The sequence below is a fragment of the Mauremys reevesii genome, linkage group 12, assembly GCF_016161935.1.
Source record: "Mauremys reevesii isolate NIE-2019 linkage group 12, ASM1616193v1, whole genome shotgun sequence".
Lineage (NCBI taxonomy): Eukaryota > Metazoa > Chordata > Testudines > Geoemydidae > Mauremys > Mauremys reevesii.
The window spans coordinates 5,390,430-5,401,416 of NC_052634.1; the positions used below are offsets into that span (position 1 = coordinate 5,390,430).

Sequence of the window (10,987 nt, forward strand, 5' to 3'; positions counted from 1 at the left end):
TGGAACTCTGTGGAAGAATGATAACGTGGGAAACAATTTTTCCTCAAAGTTAATAAAAAATTATGATTGTAATAAAAGTTAATTACTAAATCTCGGTGGCTGTAAAAAACGGTAGGGAAAGCAAAGAACTCTGTTTTAGGGAAGAAGACTGAACTAACCTGGCTGTCACCATCACACCAAGGAGTAGTGACTCCAATTGTCAAACAATACCAGGGATTGTCCTGTATCAGCAATGGCTCTGATTCCCAGCTCGTATATAGTCATAGAATCATAGAATCTCAGGGTTGGAAGGGACCTCAGGAGGTATCTAGTCCAACCCCCTGCTCAAAGCAGGACCAAACCCAACTAAATCAGTATTTTGATAGGAGATCTCAAAGCACTTTACAGTCTTATTATCCCCATTTCACAGATGGTCAAAGTGACTTGCCCAAGATCACCTAGCAGGTGCCTACTGGTTTTGGGCTGGAACTAAAGGCGTTGGTTTGACCTATACATCCCTATGGCCTGTGACCTGCATATCTAAAGGACCACCTCTCGCCAAGTCACCTTGCCACAGCTTAAATTCAAGTTTACAGTTTACAGGCTTAAATTCAAGTGCCCTCCGTTTAAAAGAGACAGAGCTGCTGGGAGATTTTGTTTGCAAGTGGCCCTGCACTCGGGAAGCTTGGTCTGAAACAACCAGAACTTTTAACCTTTAGGGCACAATGGTGTTCCTGTGTTTACCCCTGGACGCCATAAGGGCTAGTGGTCATGGATGAGGTAAGGCTGCTTGGGGGTCTGTTTTCTAGGTTCCTCCCACCCATTTTCTGGTCTGGGGTGAGGAGAGACTTGTTACTTTGGTGATAGTTTAATGTAGCTGTATTTTCTTACCTATGGCAAAGGTGCCCAGAACTGTGCTTCCACAATATAACATCAATCAAACATCCTTAATGGCATTAGGAAATCAGTGGGGAACAGAGAGTCTGTATTCTTACATTCTCTTTCTGGCTCCGGGAGGGGAGTGTGATGAAGTGGATAGAGATGGGGGATGACATCAGCGCAGAAGAACTAAGCGGGCAAGACAGTCAGAGGGAGGGAGAAGAGATCAGATCTTGACTAAACCCAGATCTCTGGACTCCAGTCCAGTGCACTGCCCCATAAAGCACACTGCTTCTCTAAACTGCTGTTTCTTTAACTCCATTTCTATAGCACAACAACTGACAGCTGTGATTTTGAATCCAACCCTACAAACCTTGGTCTGGATGGTCCTTGGAAGCAGAGTTCCCCTTGCCTCCCACGCAGTCCATCCAGGGCACAACGGGTGGGGAGCAGTCTGTGTAGTGAGTATAAGCTTGCACGACCGCTGCTCAGACTGTACCTGCCCTGTGTACAGACAGCTTTAGTTTTCAGGCCTTTCATTCCAGTGTGTCTCAATGAGGAGAAATCTAGTGAGGAGAAGTAAATTGCTGCTGACTCAAGCCTTCCAGATGACAATTAAAGTGAAGGATAGGGTGGAACTACAATGGATGGCTGGTGCTGTTGCAAGGCCGTATATCTTACGCACAAGCACCTCCCCATTCACCGGAGGGGTAACAAAGACACCAAAGAGAGCCAGCTTCTCTGCAAGGGCTACATTGTAATTTCTGCTGATTAATTACAAATGTCCTACTAAAGGATTTTATGGATCAAGTGGCATTTAATGAACTGGAGTGGAGCTCATTGAGAAAAACAAAGGGAATTGCTTTCCAGATGCTTCCAGAACTTTCTTTAGCCTTCTGCAGGCCTCGAGGAAAAAGGGGGAGACACCCCCAGCTAAACCCAGACATGCTAGTCTGATATATGCCTAGCACCTTTCATCTCAGTGAGTCACAAAGTGCCTTACAGCTGATACTACCAATCTGGATGGATGGATGGATGGATGTGCATTAATAACAACAGCTAGGCAGGCAGCAAGCTGGCACTACTGTCTATTATGGAAAAGGTGCTCATGTTACTGTCACTTCCTCCCCATTTGTCTGTTTCATACACCTGTCACATCTTGTCAGAAACCTAGACTGTGAGCTGTCTGGGGCAGGGATTGTCATCTTACTCTTCGTTTTTTGCCTTGCCTAGCACAACATGGCCGTTTTCCTTGATTCTGCAATGCAACATATAACGATAACGATGAAAGGCTATCTTAACACAATGTTAAGTTCGCACTATTAACATCTTAGAAATCAGAAAATGCAAAAATTAAGGTTCCTGCGGCCAAGATCAATAGGTTGTTGTTGTTTGTTGTTCAGATAACCGTTGAGGGAAGTTGAAGGGACATTTTTCCAGTGGGAAAAACATTTGGTTTTTAATTTAACTCAGAAACGGCTGAATGACTTTTGCTCAAACCCTTTTAAATTCACTCAACTTTTGACTGAGACTGAGCAAGGAAAAACGGTCAGAAAAGGAGAATTTTTCAGAAAGCTATGGAGCAGGGGAGACTAGAAACTAAACACGTTTGCATCTTCGCTATAATGTTTGCTGCTGAGCGAACTTTATTACGGGTGGTAGGTAGACAGGCACATGTCTGTCACCATGAGTGAAGTGCAAGAGCTATTTAGCAGGGTGAGATTTAAATCCTGATTGAAGGTGTTTTGGAAAGATCTAGTCTAGCTCACGCAGGAAGTAATTCAGGGAAGTTCTGTGGCCTGTGTAATACAGGAAGTCAGATGGGATGATCACAGCAATCCCTTCTGGCCTTGTAATCCATGAGAACAGCACCATTGCAAGCAAGTTCAGGACAGGAGGCCAAGTGGAATTTTGCGCTCAATGGAAAGTCGTAGAATGAAATTGGGAAGCAGCATGTAAAGGAAAGAAGTTGCAGTGGGGCCAGGGCAAGGAGGCTTCCCTCTCTTCTTGTGGTCACTGATGATCCCAGGGTACTGTTCAGAAGTGGTCAGAGCCTCACTTGTCATCAGAACTGAGATGAAAAAGGAGAAGAGCTCTGTGGAGCTTGAAAGCTGGCCTCTCTCCCCAACAGAAGTTGGTCCAATACACGTTATTACCTCACGACCTTGTCTCACCTCATCAAAATGGCCACAGAGCAGCAGCACAGCACCACCCTAGTGCTCTATTGGGGCTGACTCCGAGACCAGGGCACCGCTTAATGTAGCACCAACAGCCCCGCCAGTTCGACTTGTGCTTCCTCCAGCTGTCTCCTATTCGAAGGCTATCCAGCCCCACCCTGCTTAGCTCTTAAGAGATGACGAGTTCACCCCTTGAGGGGGATTGGCTGCAGCCAGCTTCCCAGCCCCGGGAAGCAATTAGCCCCAGTGCAGGGCTTCATAAGGAGGCAGGGGTTAATGAGACAGCTCTGCTCATGCCATAGCAACAAGCATCTTGGCTTTAAGCTCAGTGCCCGCACGTTTCCCAGGGCAGACTGGCGGGGATGGATAAGATGGATATGCTAACCTGCAAAAAGAAGAAAAAAAGTTAGAGCCGTTGGCTTGCAGCTGCATAATAATGCAGGTTGCTTAGCAACCAGAACACCTGCAAACCAGTTTAATTAGGATGTCTCTGAGTGTCTGATCAGCCTGAGCACACAAGAGCTGGAACCTGCTGGGGAGAAGAAGAGGCTGGCTCGGATTCAGGGTGCTCATGTATTAGCTCTTCCCTTGCAGCTCCAGGCTCTGAGAATAGCAGAGAGTCTGGAAGTGAAGCTAGGCAGTGAGTCGTCTGAGGCAGTGATGCCAGACCTCAAAGTCCTTGCCGAATCAGGGTGCTGTGCCTCTGCAGCACAGCCTGAGCACAGGGCTCCAAGCAAGGCCATAAATCTCTGCATCCCATTCGGCTGGAGAGCTGGAGCACCACTCATGTCTTTATTTTTCCCCTAGAGGGTAATCACTGCACTCAATAACCAAGCTAAAGGCAGCCTCCGACATCCCATGTGGGTTTTTACAGCAGGGAGAATAAAATCTAAGAGCCACTGTAAACGTAGCCAGAGAAGTTAAACTAACTTCATCTGCCAGTATTCTACTTTTAAGCAATAAACTTCAATAGGATTCTGAGATCCCTTTATAAGTCGTGATTTCATGATGTGCCTTTTATGCCAGCATCTTATAAGCACATCCATTGTTCGGACAAAAACGTGTTCATTTCACCTATGCCTACAAGAACGGGTCAGGATGGATAGACAGACAGACAGCCATGCATGCTTTTCAGTGGTGACCCAGATTACTATCTCCTTCTGGGTTTATTTTTTTTAATTCCAGCCAATTATTATATTCCCCAGCAAGCCCCCTATTCCTCCTGCTGCTCATCCTGCTTTAAAATCTGCTTCTTCCCTGAACCCTTCCTGCATTGATCTCTTCCCCAGTGTTGTCTCCATCTCGTACCTTCTCCAGATCAGTTGTCGTATGGATAATACATCTCAGAGCAAGAATGTGGGCTCTTTGGAGCAGCACTCTTTTTAAGCACTGTGCAAAGGAACAATGGCAATGCCATATAAATTAGAATATTCCCAACATGGAATTCCCATTCTAATTGGCATTGCATTTCAAAAGGACATGGTGGACTGTCATTTGGAAGTCTTAGCTCTGGCCATAGACTGGCAGAAAGTCATTAGTGGAAGCGAAGGGCTTTTCTGTTTCATCCCATCATACCCACATCGCATGCCTGGGACAGCTAATTTACAGGCCTACTTCTCCACTGCTTTGAACCTTGTGTAGCATGTGAACCTGGGCAGCGTGAGTGCAAAATTCACACAACATAGTGATGGGAGCTGCAGAAGTACCTACACAGAAAGAAAGTGGGTCTGACAAGCTACCATTCCAATTCAATGGGAGTTTTACACCGACATGGGGCAGAGCAGTGGAGACTCAGGCTGGCTGAGTGTCTGAATAATAGCGGGGCTAACACTCCTGGAAGTCTAGGCAAGAGTTCTACCAGGTGACCCCAATAGGGTCCTTTCCCAGCCAAGCAAGAGCTGGTCTCAGCTGGAAGTCCTTCACACTAACACTTAACCTCATGCCCTGTGCTCCCTAATTATGTACATCTGCCATCTTCAGTGGCTTTAATTTCAGTGCCATGCACTACAGCAGCCTCTGCACACATAGCCTGAGCTTGCTAACACTGCCTCTCTCCATTTGCCTCAATGGTGGAAAAGCTGCTCTGCAGGGGTCATGCTGCACTCTGTCCCCTCTGTGCTAGGGATACAAGCACGCATCTCTTCCATCCTCATCTGGCTTGCCTCAATGTTCACAGCTATGCAATGGGGGTGCCTCGAGGAACGCAGACTGGGTGTGGTTCCAGCTGGCTTGAGCCCAGGGGGATTTTCACCTACTATTGGAAAGAAGCTCTGAAGGTGGTTTTATGTATCTGCATTACCTACGCACTTCCACATGTCACCGGGAGGCCCGCGTTAGTGTCACCCACCGAGCAATCCATGGCAGCAATCAGAGCATGCACCTGTGTTTATTTCTTAAGCCCTTTAAATTGTTCTAATGCTGTAGGCAGAGTCATTAATATCTCTGGGATGTCTCAGTCAAGGACATGCACAGCAGCCTATTTTCACGTTCCACCCTAAGCATGATAGACAGCAGAAAGGATTTGGACACTTCCTGCCCTGGACTCTTAAGGGAGGCGGAGAAGTGAGAGGTTAGGAATAAGAACCCTCCCATCTTGTAACACATGTGCATTAAGATGGAGCCCTTCTTGCCCCATTCCTGGCAGCGCTCTGGGCCATCACAGCAGCCACCATTTGCTAGGATCAGTTTCCTAGCAGTTTCCATGCTTGGCGCTCTGCAGGCAGGTTGGAGGGCTCCGATGTTTCCTAGGACACTTTATTGTGAGCAAAAGCAATGGAATTCAAGGAGCCATCCATGAGAAACAATAAGGTAGCCAAAAATAACCAACTTCAGCAATCTGAGCCTCCCCCTGAGGGGAAGACAAGGGCTGGGCACCAGCCTGCAGTTGTCACTCTTTCCCCTGCTGCTCAGGACCTCGGGCTGCCAATGCACCGAGCCCCACACTTACCCCTGTGTGGAGAAGCGACTGGCATTTCCATCCAATGTACATTCCAGACTGTATCAGAAGAAAAGGTCTGGTGTGAGATGCTTCTAATGGAGTTGCCATGGTTGCAGCATGACATTGCTTAGCAACGGGCTCCAGCAGCAGAAAGTTTCCAAGGCATGTTTTTTTTGCCATTTATTCACCCAAATGGATTTGATTTATCTCTGTCCCCAGTATAAACACACCGGGGGGGAGGAATCTACCTATTGATTTTGGGGCAAGATCTCTGCAAGCAGCACAGCAGAACGAGGTGCTTCGGGGAAGTAGGAGAGTAGCATGGCCAATTGGGGTGTGGAAGGGCAGGAGAGGACAGCGGGACTGTCTGTTGCACTCACACAGGTACCGTGCCCCCAGCAAAGAGGGACAACAGATGGAGGAGATAGACCCAGCGATGGGTTAATTTCATGGGGACCACCATGCTTTTTCAAGTTTGTATTTGAAACCCTGTTTGAGATCCCAGGTTAGTAACTGAATCCGGGAGCCAGCTAACGAACTACAACCACGTGTACATCTACAAACAAATATTAGAAACCACTTCCGGCTGAGCTCATGGCTCTGCTTTTCCTGTGCAGCCATTGCCAACTGATGGTGTATGGGGAACACCAGGGAAAGCCCTGCAGTCCTGCAGTGAAGAGTCCCCCCGGGGCACCTCCCCATCTCCAGTCAGCCAGAGCTGCAGCCTCTGCAACTCTAATGACTCGTGCAGAAAGAGGCATTAGATGCTATCAAATCGCTCCTTCCCATTAGATATAGGAATAAATTGCTTCACATTTAAATTGCTTCATATTGTGGGATTTTTCTGTGCATCATTTCTGGCAAATAAGCCATCCCTTCTCCTTATGGCCCAGGAGGCAACTGCCACTAGTGGCTGCTGCTCTGGGAAGCAGTTTGTCTTTGTTGTCGGGGGAGAAGGAGCTAGAGAGATGAGTAAATCAATCCGTTTTCTTCCTAAAGCCAGCGCTCTAACCACTGAACCATCCTTCCTCCCTCTGACACACACTCTGCTGCCTGAACACCTGTGTACATTCATTCACCTACCAGTGCGCGCACACATCAACACACAAACCTGTCCATGCTTGTGCAGACAGGCACCTACCTACACTACTGCACGGGCGTATCTACAGCTCTGCAGATGAATGCCCCTCAACCGGCTGTGTATCCTTAGCAGGGAAGATCAATGTACAATTATTCTGCACACAGCTGATGTTATCAGATTGCTTTTAATGCAAACAAACCCACTGATACTATGTGCCTAAGTGATCCAACATACTGCTGCCGCCCTTCGCTTTGGGGACAGATAAGGAAATGCAGATTGTTGTTATCTGTCAGACACCCCTGCTTCACTTCAAACTCCCTGCCACACACCAGGGTCGGAGACCTCCTGGACTACGACCGGGGAGACTGGCTGGATCCCCTGACGCTCGCTCGGCGGATGGGGCTCTCCAGACCTTGTACTCCCCGGCGTGTACTACAGGAGGTGAAGGCCACTTTGCCGCCCGCTGCTCGGGCTTACCTCGACCGGGTCCTGCGTGAGGCACGCCCGCCCACCCCACCCGAGCCCTCCGGACCTCTTCGGGCCCCTGCCCGTGGACCCGACCGGCCCCCGCCCCTTCTCCGCCAGCCGGCTGCACGATCTGCAGCGGTCCGTTTCAAACGCGCCAAGGAAACAACTCTACGCTCGTGCTCCATACCGTTCACTTCCTCACCCTCGTGTCCCGCCCCGACACCAAGTGGCGGGACCTCTTGCCACCTGTGGAGGGTGAGGAGCCCCGGTGGGCCAGCCTGTACTCCACCCTGGTCCCGAGGCCCGCCAGGGATATCAGCTGGCGGCTCCTTCACGGGGCCGTGAGCACGGGCATGTACTTGGCGCGGTTCACCCCTGTCCCGGACACCTGCCCCTTCTGCGGCGTGAGGGAGACTCTGGCGCATGTTTACCTAGAGTGCGCCAGGTTGCAGCCCCTATACCGGCTCCTCACCGACATTCTGTTACGTTTCTGGCTGCACTTTTCCCCTCACCTCCTTATCCATGCACTCCCTATCCGTGGCCCCACAAAGTCGCGGGACCTCCTGGTCAACTTCCTCCTCGCCCTGGCTAAAAAGGCCATCCACACGACCAGGGAGAGGAGGTTGGCCGACGGAGACTCCTGCGACTGTGGGGCTTGTTTCCGGTCCCTTGTCCGCTCACGTCTCCGGGCGGAGTTCCTCTGGGCGGCGTCCGCTGGCTCCCTTGACGCCTTCGAGGAGCAGTGGGCGCTGTCCGGGGTTCTCTGCTCGGTGTCCCCATCAGGCTCCCTCCTTATGACCCTTTGACCTCACTCCTGTCCCTGTTCTTTTATTAGTTGTCCCCCGCACTTAGTGGGTTTCCGTGGCCCTGTGGATCCTCCCCTTAGGCTGGGGGGGGGATCCGTTAGCATGGGGCGGGCTTCCGCCCGCCCCCTCTCCCGGATAACCCAATAGTACACAGAGAATGCAATTCCTCATGGAAGGAAGAGGTGGGGACTAGGGATCAGATTAGACTTCCATGGCCTTTGGCTCAGGCCCTATGGGTATGTCTGCCCTACAGGGTAAACCGGGTCTGTGGGACCCGGGCCTGTGGACTGTTTCATGTCCACACTTGCACATCCACACTGCACTGTAAACCTGGACTCCTGGACCCCAGTCTCACAGCCATGCTAACGCGTCCATACTGCACTGTGCAGACCTTCTGACTCTGGACTGTGGCTTGAGCTGTATCCACACTCTGCAGAACGCCAGGGCTTGGGACCTGAGTCACAGTGAGACTCAGGGTATGTCTACACTGCAATAAAACACCAGCCGCTGGCCCGGGTCGAGCTGCGCGGCTATCAGATTGCAGGGTAGATGGGCTCTGGGACCCTGTGAGGAGGGATAATCTCAGAGTCCAAGCTCCAGCCCAAGCAGGAACACCTCCACTGCTCATTTAAGTGCTGTAGCATGAGCCCAAGTCTGTGGACCCAGACTAGGGGGGAGAGAGAGAGAGAGTGTGTGTGTAAACACAGGTAACGCTTACCTAGATATGCTCTTTGGGGAAGAGATGGCCTTTTCATTATGTGTGTACAGCACCTAGCACTATAGGGTCCTGGTCTGGGACTGGGACTCCTAGGGATTAGCTGAATAGAAACAGTAAGTACCAGTAATACCAGAGCCTTGAATAGAGGCAGATGCTTCGTGAGTTTCCACTCTGGCTAAGGTCAAGTTTAGGACCAATTTAGTTTATATGTGTGGCCGTTTCATAGGGACATAGGACTAGAAGGGAGCTCCTGGGTCATAGAGTCCAGGCTCCTGCTATTGCAGGCACCCTGGCATATCATCCCATCCATAAAGTTATTAAGCTTCATCTTAAAACTGGCGTGGCTGTTGCTAAGGCACTCCTCGCCATCAGACTTGTGCAGGCAGCGTGCCATCTCTCGGGGCATTATACCCTCCCATTGCATGGGTACTGACTTGATGGTCTTTTCCATCTGCTATGCATCTGACCCTGCAACCCCTACACACACAGCACAGATCCTGCCCCTCTCCTACAGGTCAATGTCTACAAAGTGCACCGTGGTGACAGTCTGACCAATAACACATTGCAAGGGACGGTTATTGAAAAATGCACGAGAGGCAAAAGGGAGATTTAAGTTGTGTTCAGCAGCTGGTGGGAGAAGGCCAGAATGTAGACCCCCAACTCCCAGAGACCAGATAGACATCTCCACTGCACGGGGAGACGGAGCAGGATCTACCTTCAATGGACTTTCCCCATTCCCCCACAGCTGGCTTCCTTGTGCTGCCACGCCACACTTCCCCTGCCCAGCAGTTACCGTCTTTCTTGCTGACACTTGTATCAACAGACTTTGCTGTTCTCCCATCTTAAATAATTCAGACCCGAACCTGCATTTCATTAACACTGAGGCTGAGCATAAGGCCACCCAAGCACAGAGGCGGCAAGGGGCCAGACGCACCACAGCTGCTGCTACTCTCTGCAACTCCCTGTCGCTGCCGTGGAGACATGGATGCATCTGAAGCACATGAGGCCTCATAACAGAGATGCGTTCGGCCATAGTACGTTGTTGTCATGTCCTGGAGGCTCCAATGGAGAAGGATTTTCCTGCAGCTTTCTTGTAACCATCACTCCAATCTTGGTTTAAAATCAGATCTTTTTTTAAACCTGTGCAAAGTTCCCAAGTACACAAAGCTTCAGGCCCATGGCTCTCAGGGGGTTCCAAGCCTCTTATGCTATGGCTTCTCTGCAACAGTTCAAGCTCTGACGTGCATCACAGAGTATGCTAAGGAATGAGAGGTGTGTCCTACAATAAACAGCTTAGAAATCACTTCCCTCCCAATGAAATCTCACCCCTGCTGGCCTCCACCCCTTCTTCCTCTGCCTTCCTCACATTTTAAAGCTTATCATTCCCTATTGTTTTCATTGTGCCAGCTTCTTTCATCCATCCCTCTGTTCTACAAAAAGGGGAAGAACCTTTCTTCTTCCAAAGGCCTGGCCTTACTTTGCTTGAAGAATTTCCTCTGTTCTTTCCCTCTTTTGCATGCTGCCAATGTGAAAGGCCACTCTGGGGCTGAAGTTCTGTGCTTCCCATTCTTTACATTATCCCCAGCTGGAAGGAGTTTGTGTACGAAGGTCGGGGCTGCTTGTGGTGCTGTGCATCTGTGAGCCAAAACCACCTGACCTTGGAAGGTCTCTGAATATTCAAGCATGAAAAATAAGTCCCTTTAAAAAAATGCCTTGTTGCAGACTTTCTTTTGACTTCAGAGAGGAATATTTTTTTTCTTCTCTTTACTTTTTAATTAATATCTAGAACTGCTGCACCAAAGAGCCTGGACAGAGGTCCCCAAAGGAGAATATGTTCTTTTGATGGCTCAGATTCCTTGCTGGAGCTCCAAAGGAATCTAGTACACAGAGGCTTGAGGTCCCAGGGCACACATAACACTCCAACTGGGCTGAGATTCCTGG

General features: G+C 49.7%; 1 long non-coding RNA gene across 1 annotated transcript; it reads right to left on the reverse strand.

The window, feature by feature from the left end:
• Positions 1-1,655: 1,655 nt before the first annotated feature.
• On the reverse strand, positions 1,656-6,047 carry LOC120375784. The gene is made up of 2 exons (XR_005586770.1): positions 5,983-6,047; positions 1,656-3,420 (listed from the first exon to the last, which is right to left on the reverse strand). It is a non-coding gene; the product is annotated as an uncharacterized LOC120375784 (long non-coding RNA).
• Between the last annotated feature and the right edge of the window lie 4,940 nt (positions 6,048-10,987).